We start from the raw sequence: 22853 nt of genomic DNA on the forward strand, positions 1-22853 counted from the left end.
ACCTTCCAATCAGCTGTTGCATTGTTTCAGTCTATTTAAAATAGATTCAGGGTCAGGAGGGTTTGCAGGTATCCACGCATGTGCTCTAGGTCTGGCCGGTATGTCTTTCTTCTCGACTAACTCTAGAGCAGCTCCTTCCCAAACTTCACCAAAGGGCTGTTTTCGTTTAGCACTGGATATGCTAAGCCGTTAAGGACTAAAATAAAACAGAGTACTCGTTTATCCAGGACATCTCCAAAAATATGCAACACTGTCATCAGCTGTTTAAAAACAATCACAGAAAAGAAGTGAAATCTTGCATTTTTAATGCTTCAATTAGTAATAAATATTTACTGCTGCGATTATTTATGACACTGTATCACTTTGAATTTCATGTTTTTCGATAAAATAGTCACAATAAATTGCTATTGTGAATCGAAGAAGCGTCACTTTGTCCAAATACAATCTGGCAACATCGGCGCGACTTGCACTGATGAGATGTTCTGGATAGAACACCAGTGCAACGATGTTCTGGATAGCCCATACAAATGTTGCATCCAGTGCAAAAAGAAAACAGCCCTCCATTAGTATCAGAGCAGCTTTAAAACATTCTATAGACTTCTGGTCCTCAAATGCGACTAGCTTAAATCGTCCTTGATACCAACCAGCCTCTTGGTGTCGAGGATCTGGGCCGGGAAACTTTTCCAGCACCTGTGAGTAGACGCCAGACAAAGCATTCTCAATTTCCCCCCTTTTTGCTTTGGAACCATACCGTCCAATGCTCCTTTATTAATGATAGCCATCACAAGGCTGTCTTTAGCAACTGAGGCACACGATCGTTGATCCCTTTTGGAGGATGGCAGCTCATCCGGTGATCGTTCCCTTTTTCCAGCCTCAAGAATTCCTTGAGCCCATTTTAAGGAATCGCTTTGTTTAGCCGCCAACGTGCTTGGGTCGACTGATCCTAATTTCTTTAGGATAAACAAAGCATTTCTGCGTTCCTTGAATCTCTTTCGTGAGGGATTACCTCCTTTTGATGCCGTTACCTTATAAAAGGTTCGACTTGTCAAAGCGTAGCCACCTGTCGACCAGTCTACAGGTCGACTAATTGGGCCTAACTCTTGGTCATTGCCCAAATTTATAACTGCAGTCGATCTCTTCTTCTCTTCTCTTAGAGCAATCGCAAGCCAAATTTGGGGGTCCGTTTATATGGGGGCTATACGTAAAAGTGGACCGATATGGCCCATTTGCAATACCATCCGACCTACATCAATAACAACAACTTGTGCCAAGTTGCAAGTCGATAGCTTGTTTCGTTCGGAAGTTAGCGTAATTTCAACAGACGGACGGACATGCTCAGATCGACACAGAATTTCACCACGACCCAGAATATATATACTTTATGGGGTCTTAGAGCAATATTTCGATGTGTTACAAACGGAATGACAAAGTTAATATACCCCCATCCTATGGTGAAGGGTATAAAAATATTCGAAAATAATAAAAATATGTATTTTCCATTAATATTTCCAGAATTTGCAAAGTATCATCAATATAATACCAAATATTACATTGCTTTGCCATTATTTTTGTTTCTGACTGGTTCAATAGACGATTTCAAATTGTGGAAATTTTGGAAAGAAATTGTTACTAAAATTAAATTAAAGAACCCTTAACACACCTATGCTAAAAGACTACAAAGGCAGGTAATGTTTAACTAAATTAACTTTTAATTGAACAAAAATAAGATCTATTTATTCAGAAAAACTACATATAAGAAGGAACATGCTGACCTGGGTAATATGATGAGGAAGATAATGATTTATATAGTTTATTTTTTTACTCTTAGGTGTTATTGATCGTTATTGTATGTTTAAGTTACAAACACACAAATAACAAGAACCAAATCCTTTTGTCTATGCTATAGACAGAAGAATTTTCTTTGTCAGAAAAATAAAATATTGAATATTTTTTTTATAGGAAATTCACACTTTCTTTTATTTCAAATAAAACTAAATAAGGTTTTGGGGGCCTAATATATAATTTTGAAATTTATTGCCAATATCAATTAATAATTTAATTGAATCAATCAAATAGTTGATTGATTTTTCTCGAAAGAATTAAAATTTTAATGGATTCTATTAAAACAGTGATTGGATTTTATGTCAAAAATCAATCTCGTTTTTAATTGATTCAATCACACAATTAATTGATTCCGTGACAAAAGTCAATTAAATTTTTAATTGAAAATCGTGTTGGTTTTCAATCAAAATGGATGATTGATACTATCATTTTCGTAATTGAAGATATTTCAAATAAAAAAATGATTGAATCCGCGATTTTTTTGATTGAATCAAAAATTATTTTTTTTTGTGTAGCTGTTGAACTTGAAGCAGTTGGGGAATTTTCCATGTTTACGGGCTGTTCAAATCGTTTGGGTGGTATTCTGTTTGTTTTCCGTTAACTTTTCCTTGGCGATTCCGACATAATTCAATCGTAGATACCATACTATAACAGGGACACAATTTATTTGATTATCAATCGGACCGTTCGATTAGCTTTTCCAATATCGTTCTCCACTATCTTCTTAAGGCCAATAATACCTCATACACATTACACTTCCAAAATCCATTTTAGGCAAACATTTCAACTGTCATTTTCCTTATAAAACAGGGATTTCATATGCACTTTCAGTAGATTTCGAGCCTAATGTGAATGAGCTATACGACGAAAAGGTCAACCACATTAGAACGAATAAAGCCACAAGAAAGAATAAAGATGTCGTCGTAAAGAATAAAAACACTAGTACAGGATATTCGTTTTTATGGAATTTATTCTTTTTTTAGAAAATCGTTTTATTAAAAAATTATACGTTGATACAAATTTTATGTCTAATTCTTGTTTGACGACATAGCTTACGAACGACAGATAAACTTTGATGCAACATTACGAGATCATGTATCACATAAAACAAAATAAGACATTTAATGTATTATAAACAGATTGTTATCATATAGTTTATGCTATTAATTTAATATATTATAATATATTTATTATAGATCAATACTTCCTGAAGAAGCAATTCAAGGAAATTGCGAAATATTGAAGGAAAATAAAAATTAAAATACATATAAATCTCAAGCGGGAAAAAACAAAACATTTATTATAAAAATCTTTATATATTAAAAGTAAACTTTCTTTAAGCAAAAGTACTTTAATATAGAAACTTACGATGGAAGTTCTTAATACAATGTTTTTTGTCAATAAAAATTATAGCCACATGAAAAAGACAGTACACCCAGAAAAAAGTGACACCTTCTTTAAGTTAAAATGAACTCATAGTGAAGAAAGTTGAAATTCGTATAGCGCCAAAGACATTTTTATTTGTTTGAACGATATGATTTTCGTAGAAATTAGGTAGAATGCATTCCATATATTAGTTAATATTTTCTTATATTTATGTACCACTATACTATTGAATTCATATATGGAATGATTTTATTGAACTTTTTTCATTCATTTGGACAAATCTTACATATTTGTGGTAAACCTTTCACCTCAAAATTAGAACTGCTTACCTTAGTTTTTAAATACAATTTTATGTATTTATATAAGCAATTTTTTCTTCAATAAAAGACATGTTTTATTAATATATTAAATATATTTATTTAGAATCAACAGCATCGACTAGCCTTGAAATCATATTTTTTTCTTCTGCTAGTACCTTTCACTTTAAATAAGTTGCTGCCTAGCAATTTTGTCCACCTTTTACAATTTCAATAACTACAAATATAAACAAAAAAATCCTAAACCAATTTTTCACAAAAGGTTAGCGTCACTGAATATTACCTGATAATTGAAGATTCCAAAATGAAGTCGAATGAAGGGGTTGTTATTCTGCTGGTGTTTTCTTTTTTTATAAACCAATTTTCAAAAAAACGAAAATTGTTCTCATTAACTTAAAATAACAAATATTTTACATATTTTATTTGTTTTTTATTATATTATTTTACTATATTATTTTTTAACAATCTCTCCGTATACCATAACAACGCGATTCCAACTAAAAAAACAACCCATCGATTACATCGATGACAGGTATCGATTAAAGGTAAATAAAAGAAATGTAGTAAATTTTCCTATATTCTAACAAGTGTGTTTCCTTAAGTTTTGAAATGATTGAATACTTCTTAGTACGAATGAACTAAAATATTTTTTTTATGCCAAGTGTTATTCGTATGTATGATAAGCTTTCTATAATAAAGGATGTCAGAATTATCATTTTATAAGAAATTTTACTAAATTTGAGGAAACTTGGTTTTAGTTCGGTTTTTGTTTATTTCTACGAATGCTTTGTTATCAGTGAATAAAATTTTCTTGTTCAGTAGTAAATTCTTATACCCAGCGATGAAAACCGTATTAGTAAAATTCCGTGCCTTATTCTAGTTAATGAACTATTCCTAACTGCTTTCAGTTTAGGATTTTTTTACTGAAACAAGTAAATTTTATTATTTGACACAAAAATTTAACTGAATGGAAATAAAATGGCTAAACTAATTTGATGAACATTTTTTCCTTTAGTTTCGAAGACACTTTTTTCTGTGTGTAGTTTATTTTAACTCGCCATTTGAACATCCTGACGTATCCTTAGTTCTTTTTTCGTCATAAGTATATTTTTCACACATCTTGCTGAAGAAAAGAATATGAAAATTGTTAAAAATTATATCATGTAATAAAAATATTTTTTTTTAATTCTTCATACACTGAAAAAATAGTGAACCCTTTTCCATTGCTAAATGAACTAAAATGTAGTAATATTGACCATGATTTAGCCCTTAAGATTTTTTTCAACTTGTCTAGTTTATAATACCCTTAAATTTTAGTTCATCTATAGCAATGTATTTTAGTTCATTTTTACAACACTATAAGATTTATATACCCCTACCAAGTTAAAAAGTCAGTATTATTTTATTATCGGGTTTTGGGAAACCCGATAATAAAAATTGGTTAACAGTCTCTTTAAAATGTCGACGACTAAACTATTTTTAAATAAATCATTCCACAGTACAGAGAAATTAAATAATTAAAGGAACAACAAACCCTTTTACTATTATGACAATTTTCATACATTAAAATTAAACTTTCTTTGACCAAAAGTCATTAGCGTAGCTAGACAGTTTTCCTAGGGGCGGCTATAGCCCCCTAGCTAAAAATTTATAGACTGAACTTATAGGTTCAATTAATGTTTTATTTCATAAAATCTAATAGAAAATTAGACATCAAAATAACTCGACAATTATTTTATAATAAAGCCTCTAAAAGTAGTTCCACACTTTTCCCAGCAAAAAAATTGTGAGTTGTTCTAAAGGCACAACTTTGTAAGTACTTCCAAAAATGTCCTCAATTATTTTATCTACACAGGAAGTTTTTTTACTTCATTTTTTTCATATTTTAATGTGTAATTTTTTGTTTTCTTTGTTTTTCAAATAGTTTAAAAAAAGAGTAAGAATAAATAAATTGGTACAAATTATTCAAATTTTACCACAAAACTGCTAAATCCATTATAGAAAAATCGATAATTTTGGAAATTATTCGAGGAAAAATGTTTCAAACAAGCGTCAGAATGCATTAAAAATCATAAAAACAATATAAAAATTATTTATTTGGGAAAATATCACAAAATTTTTTAATTCACATTCAAAACACTGAATTCGGATCTCACCTTAAGAAGTGATGCAAATTCATTGCAACGGCTGTTGAAACGGTGGACATTTATCATATGACAAACTCATATTACATTCATTGCTTCTCCGCCAATTTTGCACCACTTCTAGACCCAAAAAGAACATTTTCTCTACTTTTTTGGCAACGCTTTTTCGCAGCATTATTAAGATATTAATTTATGAAAGAATAGTTTTAATATCAATTACTGTTTTTTTTTTTTAATTAAATTGACTAAACTAAATCAATCATAAGTTCAACCACAGCTTTATTTCATAAATATCTGACTTCAAACATTGTCATCGGCAACTGCTACTACAACCCAAATAATTCGATTGTTCATGAAAGTCTTTAGCGGAAAGTCTTTGTGCGATTGTATATACTTGTTTAATTTTTATAAAAATTAAAAAACTATTGACATTTATTGAAAAATGGAAAATTATAAACAGAGTTTCAAATTCTGGGGGGGCTAAAATTTTTCTGGGGGGGGGGGGTCTAAGCCCCTTACAACCCAAATAATTCGATTGTTCATGAAAGTCTTTAGCGGAAAGTCTTTGTGCGATTGTATATACTTGTTTAATTTTTATAAAAATTAAAAAACTATTGACATTTATTGAAAAATGGAAAATCATAAACAGAGTTTCAAATTCTGGGGGGGGCTAAAATTTTTCTGGGGGGGTTTAAGCCCCCTCCCCAGAGGCCTTCCTACGCTTATGCCAAAAGTAATTTATTATAAAAACTTATGATGAAAGTTCTTAATACAATGTTTTTGTGAATAAAAATTATGACTACGTGAAACAGAGAGTAGTTCATTTGAACTCGCTGTTTGGACATTTTGACTTATCCTTTTTTTATTCATCGTAGGTAATTTTTTCACATATCTTGTTGGAAAAAATGGAAGCAATAATATAATATACTATATAATAATATAATTCTTTATTTTAACTTGTAACTTACCATATTTGGGGGCATTTTATCAAATGGTGTAAGGAATTAAACTTTTCTTTGGAAAACGTATCTCATAAAATTTGTACCTGAAAAAATTAGAGAAATGAATGAAGTATTCTATATAAACTCGTAAAACTGTGTAGTTATCGATGTGAAGGATATAATAAAATAAATATTCTAGTTGAAAGAAAGCCAAAGTTTCAATATAAAACTTACCAATTCTCTATTAAATTGTACGCTGAGGGGAAATATAAAAAGTTGTCCAAATTTATTTGGGTTACTCTGAAATTAAATATTTATTTTTTACATTAAATAAAATTATTAAATAGGTTTCCAAAAAATCAAATAAAACAAGTATATACGGCCGTAAGTTCGGCCAGGCCGAATCTTATGTACCCTCCACTATGGATTGCGTAGAAACTTCTACGAAAGAATGTCATCCACAATCGAATTACTTGGGTTGTGGTAACTTAAAACTTCTTAACATCGTTTTCTAAATTGTGAGTTAGTCCATACGTGGTAAATATATATTAGACAAAAAAGTTATGTATAGGTAAGTTTACAAGTAATTACGAATCGACGATTGGGGATCGATTTATCTGAGGGCTATATATAACTATAGACCGATATGGACCTAGTTAGGCATGGTTGTTAACGGCCATATACTAGCACAATGTACCAAATTTCAACCGACTCGGATGAAATTTCTCCTTCAAGTGGCTCCAAAACCAAATCTCGGGATCGGTTTATATGGGGGCTATATATGATTATGGACTGATATGGACCACTTTTGGCATGGTTGTTAAATATCATATACTAACATCACGTACCAAATTTCAATCGAATCGGATGAATTTTGCTCTTCCAAGGGGCTCCGGAGGTCAAAGCTGGGGATCGGTTTATATGGGGTCTATATAATTATGGACCGATGTGGACCAATTTTCGCATGGTCATTAGAGACGATATACTAACACCATGTACCAAATTTCAGCCGGATAGGATGAAATTTGCTTCTCTTAGAGGCTCCGCAAGCCAAATCGGGGGATCGGTTTATATTGGGGCTATATATAATTATTGACCGATGTAGACCAATTTTTGCATGGTTGTTAGATACCATATACCAACACCATGCACCCAATTTCAACCGGATCGGATGAAATTTGCTTCTCTTAGATGGTCCGCAAGCCAAATCTGGGGATCGGTTTATATGGGGGCTATATATAATTATGGACCGATGTGGACCACTTTTGGCATGGTTGTTAAATATCATATACTAACATCACGTACCAAATTTCAATCGAAATGTAGTAAATTTTCCTAAAAGAAATGTAGTAAATTTTCCTATATTCTAACAAGTGTGTTTCCTTAAGTTTTGAAATGATTGAATACTTCTTAGTACGAATGAACTAAAATATTTTTTTTATGCCAAGTGTTATTCGTATGTATGATAAGCTTTCTATAATAAAGGATGTCAGAATTATCATTTTATAAGAAATTTTACTAAATTTGAGGAAACTTGGTTTTAGTTCGGTTTTTGTTTATTTCAACGAATGCTTTGTTATCAGTGCATAAAATTTTCTTGTTCAGTAGTAAATTCTTATACCCAGCGAAGAAAACCGTATTAGTAAAATTCCGTGCCTTATTCTAGTTAATGAACTATTCCTAACTGCTTTCAGTTTAGGATTTTTTTACTGAAACAAGTAAATTTTATTATTTGACACAAACATTTAACTGAATGGAAATAAAATGGCTAAACTAATTTGATGAACATTTTTTCCTTTAGTTTCGAAGACACTTTTTTCTGTGTGTAGTTTATTTTAAGTCGCCGTTTGAACATGCTAACGTATCCTTAGTTCTTTTTTCGTCATAAGTATATTTTTCACACATCTTGCTGAAGAAAAGAATATGAAAATTGTTAAAAATTATATCATGTATTAAAAATATTTTTTTTACTTCTTCATACACTGAAAAAATAGTGAACCTTTTTCCATTGCTAAATGAACTAAAATGTAGTAATATTGACCATGATTTAGCCCTTAAGATTTTTTCAACTTGTTTAGTTTATAATACCCTTACATTTTAGTTCATCTATAGCAATGTATTTTAGTTCATTTTTACAACACTATAAGATTTATATACCCCTACCAAGTTAAAAAGTCAGTATTATTTTATTATCGGGTTTTGGGAAACCCGATAATAAAAATTGGTTAACAGTCTCTTTAAAATGTTGACGACTAAACTATTTTTAAATAAATCATTCCACAGTACAGAGAAATTAAATAATTAAAGGAACAACAAACCCTTTTACTATTATGACAATTTTCATACATTAAAATTAAACTTTCTTTGACCAAAAGTCATTAGCGTAGCTAGACAGTTTTCCTAGGGGGGGCTATAGCCCCCCTAGCTAAAAATTTATAGACTGAACTTATAGGTTCAATTAATGTTTTATTTCATAAAATCTAATAGAAAATTAGACATCAAAATAACTCGACAATTATTTTATAATAAAGCCTCTAAAAGTAGTTCCACACTTTTCCCAGCAAAAAAATTGTGAGTTGTTCTAAAGGCACAACTTTGTAAGTACTTCCAAAAATGTCCTCAATTATTTTATCTACACAGGAAGTTTTTTACTTCATTTTTTTCATATTTTAATGTGTAATTTTTTGTTTTCTTTGTTTTTCAAATAGTTTAAAAAAAGAGTAAGAATAAATAAATTGGTACAAATTATTCAAATTTTGCCACAAAACTGCTAAATCCATTATAGAAAAATCGATAATTTTGGAAATTATTCGAGGAAAAACGTTTCAAACAAGCGTCAGAATGCATTAAAAATCATAAAAACAATATAAAAATTATTTATTTTGGAAAATATCACAAAATTTTTTAATTCACATTCAAAACACTGAATTCGGATCTCACCTTAAGAAGTGATGCAAATTCATTGCAACGGCTGTTGAAACGGTGGACATTTATCATATGACAAGCTCATATTACATTCATTGCTTCTCCGCCAATTTTGCACCACTTCTAGACCCAAAAAGAACATTTTCACTACTTTTTTGGCAACGCTTTTTCGCAGCATTATTAAGATATTAATTTATGAAAGAATAGTTTTAATATCAATTACTGTTTTTTTTTTAATTAAATTGACTAAACTAAATCAATCATAAGTTCAACCACAGCTTTATTTCATAAATATCTGACTTCAAACATTGTCGTCGGCAACTGCTACTACAACCCAAATAATTCGATTGTTCATGAAAGTCTTTAGCGGAAAGTCTTTGTGCGATTGTATATACTTGTTTAATTTTTATAAAAATTAAAAAACTATTGACATTTATTGAAAAATGGAAAATTATAAACAGAGTTTCAAATTCTGGGGAGGGGGGGTCTAAGCCCCCTACAACCCAAATAATTCGATTGTTCATGAAAGTCTTTAGCGGAAAGTCTTTGTGCGATTGTATATACTTGTTAAATTTTTATAAAAATTTAAAAACTATTGACATTTATTGAAAAATGGAAAATCATAAACAGAGTTTCAAATTCTGGGGGGGGGCTAAAATTTTTCTGGGGGGTCTAAGCCCCCTCCCCAGAGGCCTTCCTACGCTTATGCCAAAAGTAATTTATTATAAAAACTTATGATGAAAGTTCTTAATACAATGTTTTTGTGAATAAAAATTATGACTACGTGAAACAGAGAGTAGTTCATTTGAACTCGCTGTTTGGACATTTTGGCTTATCCTTTTTTTATTCATCGTAGGTAATTTGTTCACATATCTTGTTGGAAAAAATGGAAGCAATAATATAATATACTATATAATAATATAATTCTTTATTTTAACTTGCAACTTACCATATTTGGGGGCATTTTATCAAATGGTGTAAGGAATTAAGCTTTTCTTTGGAAAACGTATCTCATAAAATTTGTACCTGAAAAAATTAGAGAAATGAATGAAGTATTCTATATAAACTCGTAAAACTGTGTAGTTATCGATGTGAAAGATATAATAAAATACATATTCTAGTTGAAAGAAAGCCAAAGTTTCAATATAAAACTTACCAATTCTCTATTAAATTGTACGCTGAGGGGAAATATAAAAAGTTGTCCAAATTTATTTGGGTTACTCTGAAATTAAATATTTATTTTTTACATTAAATAAAATTATTAAATAGGTTTCCAAAAAATCAAATAAAACAAGTATATACGGCCGTAAGTTCGGCCAGGCCGAATCTTATGTACCCTCCACTATGGATTGCGTAGAAACTTCTACGAAAGAATGTCATCCACAATCGAATTACTTGGGTTGTGGTATCTTAAAACTTCTTAACATCGTTTTCTAAATTGTGAGTTAGTCCATACGTGGTAAATATATATTAGACAAAAAAGTTATGTATACACACAAAAAATTATCACCAAAATTTTTTCAATTAAACACTTAATTGAATTTGGAAACGGATTCAATTAATATGTTAATTGATTCAATTAATTATTTAATCAAATCCGAATAAAAACCAATTAAAAAAATGATTGATATTTGTTACGTTTCCAATTAAAATATTAATTGATTCAATCAATTTGTTAATCAATTCGGAAATAATTTTCAATTACAAACGTGATTGAAATTTTTTCCGTTTCCAATTACACATGTGATTGATCCAATCACCTTTGTGATTGAAACTGAATAATTTTGAGCAATGGAAAGAGCGAAAAGAGAACAAGATAATGGATATTTATTCAACAATGTATGATGGAGAGATCAGGGATGTAAAAGTTGGTACAATTGTACTAAAATTGGTACATTTCACATGTAAAAAGTACAGTGGTACTACAATGACTCATTTGGTACAATTCAAACAATCGTATTAATATTGCCACTGATTTGGATTGTATAGAAAAAACGCTTGCATAATATTAGGTTTCTTCTAGATTCTATTCAGTCCAATGTGGTATCACAATGGACTGAATAGTCTAAGTGAGCCTGATACATCGGGCTGCCACCTAATCTAACCTCTTCTTGATTCCAATCTGCGTACTTGGTATGCGTATTCGAATTAAAGCGTTTCTCATTACGCTTGCGCGTATAGCGCAAATAAAGCATAGAAATGGTACGATACGTTGAGCTATAATCTGATATTAAAAGAAACACAGAAAACAATCAAGTGCAGCTAACTTTACATTTGTTTTAGTTAATTGGATTAGAAAACCGTCTTAAGTAAATCCAAAGCACTTGTTTTGTTTGAAAAAATGGAAACATCTGTCGCTAGGTTTGTATTAATACTTTAGTATTAAAAGAAAGTTTTACTAATATAGTCCTTTCAGCTCTGCCAAAAAGACCAAAGCATATGTTGTGCCTTTTAGAGAAGAATGGAAAACTTTGCTTCCATGGCTAATTAAAGATGGTAACACCAAAAAATGTATGGCTTGTAATACTAATATAGCAGGAGGAGTTAACCATATAAAACGACATGAGTCGTACAACAGCCATATCAAAAAAAAAATTGGTGCAATGAAAACAACTCCAAAAATAAGCAACTTCGTTGAAAACACCACGTGTCCGGTATCAGAGGCAGCAAAAATACTAGAAGTCATGCTTAGTTTGTTCGTAGCAGAACACAATCTCCCTTTCACAGTATTGGATCATCTTAACAACGTTATAAAATAAGGCTTACCCGATTCACAAATATCAAAAAGATTTCTTATAAATAGAACAAAGGGTCAGCAAAATTTAACAAATATTATTGGACCAGAAAATGTGAAAAGTATTTCAAATTTTTGCCAAAACAATTTTCGCTAGTAATTGATTAAAGTACGGACGTAAGTGTGTATAAAAACCTAGCAATTATTATTCGAATTTTTGATGGTAAATGCAGAGATCGATTTTTGGGACCTATACAATTAACCGATTGTACGGCCAGTGGCATATATGAAGCAACAATCCACTTTTTGAAGGAATGTCAAATACCAATACAGAAAATGGTCGGTATAACAACAGACACTTGTGCTGTAATGACGGGCTCGAAAAATGGTGTGCAGGCCAAATTTAAGGAATTAGTCCCCCATTTATTTAAGAATGGTTGCGTATGCCATATTTTGAATTTAGTGTCAGTTGCAGCTTTCGAAGCTTTTATTTCTGACGACATCGATAAGTTTATGAAAGAAATCAACTATTATTTCTGCAATAGCTCAAGTAGAAGAAATTAATTTTTAGACTTCCAGCAACATTTTGGAACAGAACTCCACAATATTTTGAAATATTCATCAACAAGATGGCTATCGCGTCAAGAAGTCATTAACAGGTTGTTAGAGCAATTGGAACCTCTTCATTATTATTTCAATCTAATAGATTTTGAATCAAAATTCAAGAGAGACAAAGTCAACTTTATTACTTCTGGATTTAAAAATCCAGTGTATAAATTAAATTTTTATACCCTTCACCACTACTGTGGTACAGGGTATAATAAGTTTGTGCATTTGTATGTAACGCCAAGAAATAGTGGCCATAGACCCATCTTTTAGTATACCGATCGGCTTAGAATTAAATTCTGAGTCGATTTAGCGATGTCCGTCTGTCTGTCTGTCCGTCCGTCTGTCTGTATATGTAATTTTGTGCACAAAGTACAGCTCGCAATTTAAGTCTGATCGTCCTCAATTTTGGCACAGGGCCGTTTCTTGGGACAGAGACAATCGCTATTGGTTTTGGAAAAAATCGGTTCAGATTTAGATATAGCTGCCATATATATTTATCCCCGATTTGGTCATAGTTAGCGTGTTTATCAACCGATTTTCTTGAAATACCGTACATCCAAATATTTTATGAATCTCGAAAATCTTGCAAAATATCAGCCAAATCGGTTCAGATTTAGATATAGCTCCCATATATATCTTTCGTCCGATTTAGACTCATATGACCACAGAGGCCAAAGTTTACTACCGATCTTCGTGAAATTTTGCACAGAGGGTAGAATTGACATTCTACCAATGCTTGGTAAATTTGATTGAAATCGGTTCAAATTTAGATATAGCCCCCATATATATCTTTCGTCCGATTTGAACTTATATGGCCGCAAAAGCCAGAGTTTTTACGTGATTTGCTTCAAATTTTGCACAAGGGGTACGTTTAATAGTATCGTTAAGTGTGTCAAATTTTGTTAAAATCGGTTCAGATTTAGATATAGCTCACATATATATCTTTCGCCCGATTTGGACTTATATGGTCTCAAAAGCCAGACTTTTACCCTGACTTACTTCAAATTTTGCACAAGCGGTACTTTTAACGATACTATTGTATGTGCCAAATATGGTCAAAATCGATTCAGATTTAGATATAGCTCCCATATATATCTTTCGTCCGATTTGAACTTATATGGCCTTAAAATCCAGGGTTTTGCCGTGATGTGCTACAAATTTCGGACAAGGAGTACGTTTGGTAGTATCGGTAATTGTGCCAAATTTGGTTGAAATCGGTTCAGATTTAGATATGGTTCCCATATATATCTTCCGTCCGATTTGCACTCATATGACCAGGGGGCCTAAGTTATACTGCCATTTACGTGCAATTTCGCATAGATAGCAGAATTATTATTCTAACTATACATGTCAAATTTAGTCAAAATCGGTTCAGATTATATATAGCTCCCATATATACGTACACCAGAGTTGGGGAAGTATGGTAGACTGTTACACATTTTAGACCCATTTTCAATGGAAGTGTCCTCCAATTAACTGGATAGCGTTAGCCGATTTAAATTTTAATTCTAGAGATATTGTAGAAGTAAAAAAATTGTCTCCTTTACGTTATCTTCCAGCAAATGTTAAGTAGTTGAGATGGTAACACAAATTTTGGCCTACATAGGTGTGAAGGGTATAATATAGTCGGTCCCGCCCGACTTTAGACTTTACTTGCTTGTTTATTCCTTCAATATGTTCTTAAAAATGTAAATGACATAAACATCGAAATGCAAGCAGAAGAAGTTCGAATGCACATTTTTTAGAACGCATGATATTTATGTTTCGACAAATTGCGCGAAATTTTCTACTAAAAGATGTGCTGGATAGTTCAAAAATATCAGATATTGATCTGAACCAAAACCATCTTCCTACAAATGATATATTGTGTGGGACGAGTGTCGATATTATCTATCATCAAACGACATTGACCCAAAAATTGTTACGGGTTTTAAAGAAAATTGTAAAAAGTTTTACATAAAATTCTGCGAAACATTACGAATAAAAGTTGATTTTGAAAATAATATATTGTCCTGGTTTCCAAAATTTAAACCGGAACATGTTCTCTCTGGGCAAACTGGATGTATAGTGCCACTCCTGGTTAAGATGTTTCCAAATGAAGAACAAAATTTTCACTCCATTAACACCCAGTATAGGGCATTAGCTGACGTTGAAAGTCTTAAGATATTTAAAAGTGATACCATTTCCTCAATTCCTGTCAATTCCTCATTCTTCGGCAAACGTTGAAAGAATATTTTCTTATCAAAATATTATAAAAACAAAGGAAAGAAACAGACTACAAGTACAAACTGTCTCCAGTCTAATTCAATCGAAAGACTACTTGAAGTCTTCTAACTCATGTTGCTATGACTTTAAAGTTTCGAAATCACAATTTAAATGCTGGTCATTTAATAGACTGATTTATATAAGAATTTTCTATACAATGTGTTTTTATAACTTTAAGTTAATTTTTTGTAATTACTTTTTAAATGTTTTAACGTTTTGTAAAAACATAGAGTTAAATGAATTTTATATATTATTTTAATTTTTTATGTTTTGTTATTTTGTTTTGGTCAAATAAATGAATTTTTGAAAATTGGTACAATTTGATGCCAAAAATTACACTTTTTTATTCTTGTTGGTACAATTTAAAAAATCGGATTTGCATCCCTGGGAGAGATCAGTCTGTGGAAGTAACTCGTAACGAACGGTTGGGTTTTTGTTTTTCGCGTAAATTGAAAAAACATGATTGGCGACATTCTGTCTGCTGCATTCAAAATGTGTGCATAAATATTTTGAACGCAACAACAAATCATAGCAAAGGGTTGAAACAAGTAAAGTGTGCAACAACAAACGGCCACGTGGTAAAGGTTTGAAAAAAAATATATGACAGAACGCATTTGAAATTACCTGTGTTTGTGATTTGTGGTATTGTAAAAATGGAAAACAATCTACGTTTATTGAAGGTAAGAAATTGTGAAATGTGAATACCGTTTTCTATTGAAGCCTGTTTACATTAAACGATCCGGTTGAAATTTGGTGCATGGTGTTGGTATATGGTCTCTAACAACCATGCTAAAATTGGTCCACATCGGTCCATAATTATATATAGACCTAATATAAACCGATCCCCAGATTTGACCTCCGTAGCCCCTTGGAAGAGCAAAATTCATCCGATTCGGTTGAAATTTGGTACGTGATGTTTGTATATGATATTTAACAACCATGCCAAAAGTCGTCCATATCAGTCCATAATCATATATAGCCCCCATATAAACCGATCCCGATTTTGGTTTTGGAGCCACTTGGAGGAGAATTTTCATCCGAGTCAGTTGAAATTTGGTACATTGTGCTAGTATATGGCCGTTAACAACCATGCCTAACTAGGTCCATATCGGTCTATAGTTATATATAGCCCTCAGATGAATCGATCCCCAATCACACAAAAATTGGTCCATATCAAGTTCATAATTCTATATAGCCCCCATATAAGCGACCCACATATTTCAATTCTGGCTCTCTACGTACCGTGCAAAAGTCCATGTCGATTCGCAATTATTTGTAGACTTACCTATACATAACTTTTTTGTCTAATATATACCACGTATGGACTAACTCACAATTTAGAAAACGATGTTAAGAAGTTTTAAGATACCACAACCCAAGTAATTCGATTGTGGATGACATTCTTTCGTAGAAGTTTCTACGCAATCCATGGTGGAGGGTACATAAGATTCGGCCTGGCCGAACTTACGTCCTTATATACTTAACACTTTATTTTAATTACTAGATGAGTAGGACTCAGTTGTAATAAACTCTAAATAAAAAAAAAATAAAAAATAAATAAAACTTTATTTTAAAGGCATATTTTACTTGAAACATAACATAAGTTCTACTGAAAGTCGAGGCTGAATTTGGAAATTTAAGTTGTCGTTATAACGATTTTAAAAGACATTGACAGCAAAACACAAATAAGACGTAAATTATATGCATTATACTAGAGTTCTCTAACAGGAGCATTGTACAAATTAAGAGAATGGATACTATCCCAGCAAAAACTCTCATTACCCGGTGATCTGGTAGGTAAGCCTATTTAAAAAGAAATAACTACTTATTAATTGGCATCGCTCCGGATTACATTTACATACGCATGTCCTAAGAGGAAAGTGCTTCACCCCAGGCATACCTTCGGCCATGAAATAAGTAGTGTATAAAGAGCATATGATCACCTAATATGTAATCATTTATTCGTAATTTGAAAAATAACTACTTTTTTCTCAGGTATGCAAATCTCGAAAATAAATACTTCTTATGTTTTTTGAATAATATAAAACGTAATTCTCTTCGCAGAAAAAAAGCTTATCCAGTTCTAAAAATTTTGTCTTTACACTAATTATGTTGGTACTGATTCCGAGAAACGGAGAAGTCCTTTCGAAACCTTTTAATGATAACTCAAATGATATGTTTCAAGTAAAAACGACTTTAAAATAAAGTATTAGAAGACATCTCCTATTCTTTAATCCTGTTTAGCTTTGCTAGAAACCAAAAGTCAAAGTTTTATACAATTTCATTAATTTTTAAGATTTTTTTAGAATAATTAAAGCCAAGTTGATCTTAGTACAACAAAATTGCTTTTCATGTATAAATACCCATTTTAATTCGAATCAACTAACTGTAGGGATAAAACAAGTTTATTAAAAAGTTTATCTACTTTGGACAAGGCAAAAAATTTTATGCGTCTTTTATGCTAATCAAAACTCGCAACAAAAAAATCTCACTATATTTTCTTTCAGTTTATGAAAATAATAAAAAATACAATGCATGTGCGGTTTATAACGAAATTTGGTCCACGAAATTTGGAGAGATGTAAATTTAGATGTGCATATATCCTAGAACGAATTAAACGCAAATTAATTCCAAGATCAAACTAGAAAACTTACTACAGTGAGTTAAATTCGTGAATTACATTATAATATATCTATATTCATTTAAAGCACCATTATTATGAAATACATGGAAAACATTTTAGACAAATATTGGTTTTAATTTTTTATGCAAATGCTCAATATTTTATTAAGCCATTATCAACTGCATTACTTTTTGAGAAGAATCATCACAAATTACTGAGAAGTACTTATTATTGTCATTATAAGTTAGTCATTATAACTCATCGCAATGTAATGCAACGTGTAATGAGAGTTTTACTTCTGGTAATGCAAATTGTAATGAGTTATGGTTACCTAGTTTTTGCTGGGATTGTTTATTTTAGTCTAAATTATACTGAAAGATAAATAAATAACATAAACGATTTATAAAAAAAGACAATGACAGCATATGAAAAAAAAAGCTGAAAAATTGAAATTTGTTTCATAGAATCACGTAAGCAAAACTCTAATTGTGTCTTAAATATGTCCTTACTTTGCGCTTCCTTGGCTCAACATCATCAATACCAAAATCATTATTGTAAAGACAAAATATTTTGAACAGGGCATGCTTTTTTCAGTGTACGAGGGGAAATATAAAAAGTTCAAATTTATTTGGGATTATTTATTTTATTTTTTACATTTACGGCCATTTTCATGTAGCTCCGTTAGGTTTTAACTGCCAGTTAACAGAAAGTAAATTGCAAATATCTTCCCTCCAGTTAACTTTAACTGAAAAATTTTCGTCAGTTAAGTTCCTAACTGGCATATGGAATATATATGGAAGATGACAGCTTCGTCCATAATACGATTTAAAAGTTGGTTAGTTAACGGAACACTAACGGAGCTTTATGAAAATGGGGGTAAATATAAACTTTAAATTGGTTACCAAAAAATTTAATTAAAGAAATAATAGTATGCATAACTAAATAGCCTGGTTATAAGGATGGCAAAAAAACTTACCAATTCACTATTAAATTATAAGCAGAGGAGTAATACAGTTTTTTTAAATTGATTAAAGAAATAATAACATACGGCATTAAAAAACTGTGTTGTTTGGCGATATAAAGGTCATAAAAACGTAAATATTCTAGTTAAAAGAAAGCCAATTTTTAAAAGAAACAATTCTCTATTAAATTATGCGCTGAGGAGAAATATAAAAAGTTGTCGATCCATCTGGGGTTGCTCTGAAATTAAATATTTTTTACATTATACTGGTTTCCAAAAAATTTAATTAAGAAATTGTGGTGTACCAATGCAATAAAGAAACGACAATGCGTTCTTGTTTACTTCAAAATGCAGAACGATTTTTAAGTATTCTATACAAAGCGTAGAACTAGAAATGTTAAAGCATTTATATGTGTACGTACATGTGTGTATGTGTGTGTTAAAGAAAAGATACAAGCATATAAATCAGCGATGAGCAAAGAGACTACGCGGCGTTTTTCTCTTGCTCTGCCAAATGTTCTCTCGCTCAGTTAAGTCTCAAAACAGGTTTTTTACACAAGACGAAATGAATTTGTATTTTGAAAACACATTTCAGTCCAGGGATGACAAACGATGTTGACGAAAAAGTACTAAAAATTTACTTTTCGAGACCAAAAGGTGCTAAAATTACATAATATAAAATTTAAAGACTATTGTAAAAGTATACGTATATTTAAATCTAGACAGTTTTGGATTTTTTTTTAGATTTTCTAAAAAAATCTTATCTTGCAAAATTTTATTTCTTTAGTCCCAATGGCTCGCGGTCGTGCCACTGTTCTTTTGACAGTCGAAATGTATCAAAAAAAGCACAAAAGTGTCAACTTTATCAACCCTGTTTCAGTCTCGCTTGAGCAACCGATCAAGCTGGGTTGGTTGTCGCATGTTGTTCAGCGATTACATGAAGGATCTCTAAAGGAATTTAACAATTTAAATAATAACTTTGATTTAGATTTTTCAATTTCCCTAAGTAGTTTTAATTCTATTTTATACTTAATTTATTTTTAGAATTGCTAGTCTGTAATTCCGTAGACTGAATAAATAAATATATTTTTTTGTTTCCAGAACTCATAACTTTCAATTAAACTCAACTCTTTATTATAATAACTAGATGTAATAAAAAATATTTTTTTAACAATCAATTAATTTTTTCTATTGTGCCTATTTGAAATTCTAAAAATATTATTTATTTTACGATCTCGAATCAAAGGCAATGAACAAAAACACTTAGTATTTACGATCTTATATTTTTTTTAGTACATCCAAATAATGTTTTGTTTCGTTAAAAAGTTAATTACTTTAAAATTCTTTAACAATGACGGAAATACGTCTCTAAAGTCTTTCGTAAAAATCTAATAAAAAAACTAACTTAATATAATTATCCAGTATCATTTCTCGAAGTGCATAAAGAGAGCAATCAATTGAATTCGCACACAAACACAAATCCTCTCTGCACATCCCTGAAATAGATACAAAAGAAGAAGATGAGTAAAGCACTGTAAGATTATACCAAAGTATAATAAACTGGACCGTAATACTATACAAATAATACTATACATAAAAAATATTCTTTTTTAATAAAAGCCACATTAAAAGAAACAACTAACCAATTTAAGATTAAACTATAAGCTAAAATTTTCCAAATTCATCTGGGATTACTCTGAAATTGAATATTTATTTTTATAGCCAACGCCACACTGTGGAACAGAGTTTTATAAGTTAGTGCATATGTTTGCAACACCCAGAAGGAGACGCGATAGACACATGGTGTCTTTGGCAAAAATGCTCAGGGTGAGCTCCTGAGTCGATATAGCCATGAGTCGATATATATATATATATATATATATATATATATATATATATATATATATATATATATATATATATATATATATATATATATATATATATATATATATATATATATATATATATATATATATATATATATATATATATATATATATATATATATATATATATATATATATATTTATATATATTTCGCCCGATATGGACTTATATGGCTCCAGAAGCCAGAGTTTTACCCTAATTTGCTTAAAATTTTGCACAAGAAGAACAATTAGTACTATAGTCAAGTGTGCCAAATTTTATTGAAATCGGTTCAGATTTAGATATAGATCCCATATATATCTTTCACCCAATATGGACTAATACGGTCCCAGACGCCAGAGTTTTACCCCAATTTGGTTGAAATTTTGCACTAAGAGTACAATTAGTTGTGTAGTCAAGTGTGCCAAATTTTATTGAAATCGGTTCAGATTTAGATATATATATATATCGTTCACCCGATTTACACTCATATGACCACAGTGGCCAATATTTTACTCCGATTTAATTGAAATTTTGCACAGGGAGTAGAATTAGCATTGTAGCTATGCGTACCAAATTTGGTTGAAATCGGTTCAGATTTAGATATAGCTCCCATATATAGCTTTCGCCTGATTTACACACATATGACCACAGAGGCCAATTTTTAACTCCGATTTAGTTGACATTTTGCACAGGGAGTAGAATTGGCATTGTAGCTATGCGTGCCAAAGTTGGTTGAAATCGGTTCAGATTTAGATATAGCTCCCATATATATGTTTTTCTGATTTCGACAAAAATTGTCAAAATATCAACATGGTCCTTGTAAAATCGCCACTGCTTAGACGAAAAGTTGTAAAAATTACTCTAATTTTCCTAAACTTCTATACATATATATCGAGCGATAAATCATAAATAAACTTTTGCGTAGTTTCCTTAAAATTGTTTCAGATTTAAATGCATCCCATATTTTGTTACTAACATTGTGTCCACCCTAGTGCATTAGCCGACTTAAATTTTTAATCTATAGATTTTTTTAGAAGTTTGCAAAATTCTGTCCAGATCGAGTGATATTTAAATATATGTATTTGGGAAAAACCTCTACATATAGCATCCAACACATTTGACGGATATGATATGGTATCGAAAATTTAGATCTACAAAGTGGTGCAGGGTATAATATAGTCGGCCCCGCCCGACTTTAGACTTTCCTTACTTGTTTATATTGAATAATATTAAATTAGATTTCTGTGAAACAATTCAATATACTTTCCCTTTCAGCATATTGAACATTCGTAATGACTTTTTCTAAGCTTCCGAACAAGTCGCACCTTTTCTAAGGTAACGACATGAAAAGGAGGTAATCCCTCACGAAAGAGATTCAAAGAACGCATAAATGCTTTGTTTATCCTAAAGAAATTAGGATCTGTCGACCCAAGCACGTTGTCGGCTAAGCAAAGCGATTCCTTAAAATGGGCTCAAGGAATTCTTGAAGCTGGAAAAAGGGAACGATCACCGGATGAACGATCTTTGATCCCGTTTAGAGGATGACATTAAACGGGATCAAAGATCGTTTGCCTCAGTTGCAAAAGACAGTCTTGTGATGGCTATCATTAATAAAGGAGCATTGGACGGTATGGTTCCAAAGCAAAAATGGGTGGAAAATGAGAACGCGATGTCTGGCGTCTACTCAGTGGTGCGAAAAATGTTGCCCGGACCAAGTCCTCGACGGCAAGATGCTGGATGGTATCAAGAACGATATAACCTAATAGCATTTGCGGACCAGAAGTCTATGGATTGCTTTAAAGCTGCTTTGATGCTAATTGGTGAAGTTTGGGAAGAAGCCGCTTTGGAGTTAGTCGATAAAAAAGACATACCGGCTAAACCTAGAGCACATGCGGTGTTTATATTAAACATAGAGTCGCTGCCACATCTAGCCCAGACTCAAGGACGTGTAAGTTATGGCTTTCATGATATACATATGAAGGTATACAAAAGCGATCAGCCAAAGGATTCCGAAACGGACAAGCCTCCGGTAGAGTCAGCAGTGAAAAAATCTCCTAGCGAATCTGAAGGAGACATAAAAACTGCAGACTATGGCGAAAATCGTATACGGGAAGTTTCTACAGGCTCAAACCTCACCAAAGCAGTAGAGCGGATTACTAAGGCCTTCATCTCACTGAAAGCTGCATGCCCTAGAGGGAAGACAAGGGGGAAAAATCGACCACCATGGTGGTCTA

The 22853-nt window shown here is 31.4% G+C and overlaps 1 protein-coding gene and 1 long non-coding RNA gene across 2 annotated transcripts in view; both read left to right on the forward strand.

Moving 5' to 3' along the window:
* Positions 1-22853, forward strand: part of Gr32a (Gustatory receptor 32a) — a 93413-nt gene that overhangs the window by 20303 nt on the left and 50257 nt on the right. The window lies entirely within an intron of this gene.
* Positions 11807-12487, forward strand: LOC142226029 (uncharacterized). The gene is made up of 2 exons (XR_012719579.1): positions 11807-11916; positions 11972-12487. It is a non-coding gene; the product is annotated as an uncharacterized LOC142226029 (long non-coding RNA).

The sequence above is a fragment of the Haematobia irritans genome, chromosome 2, assembly GCF_050003625.1.
Source record: "Haematobia irritans isolate KBUSLIRL chromosome 2, ASM5000362v1, whole genome shotgun sequence".
NCBI lineage: Eukaryota > Metazoa > Arthropoda > Insecta > Diptera > Muscidae > Haematobia > Haematobia irritans.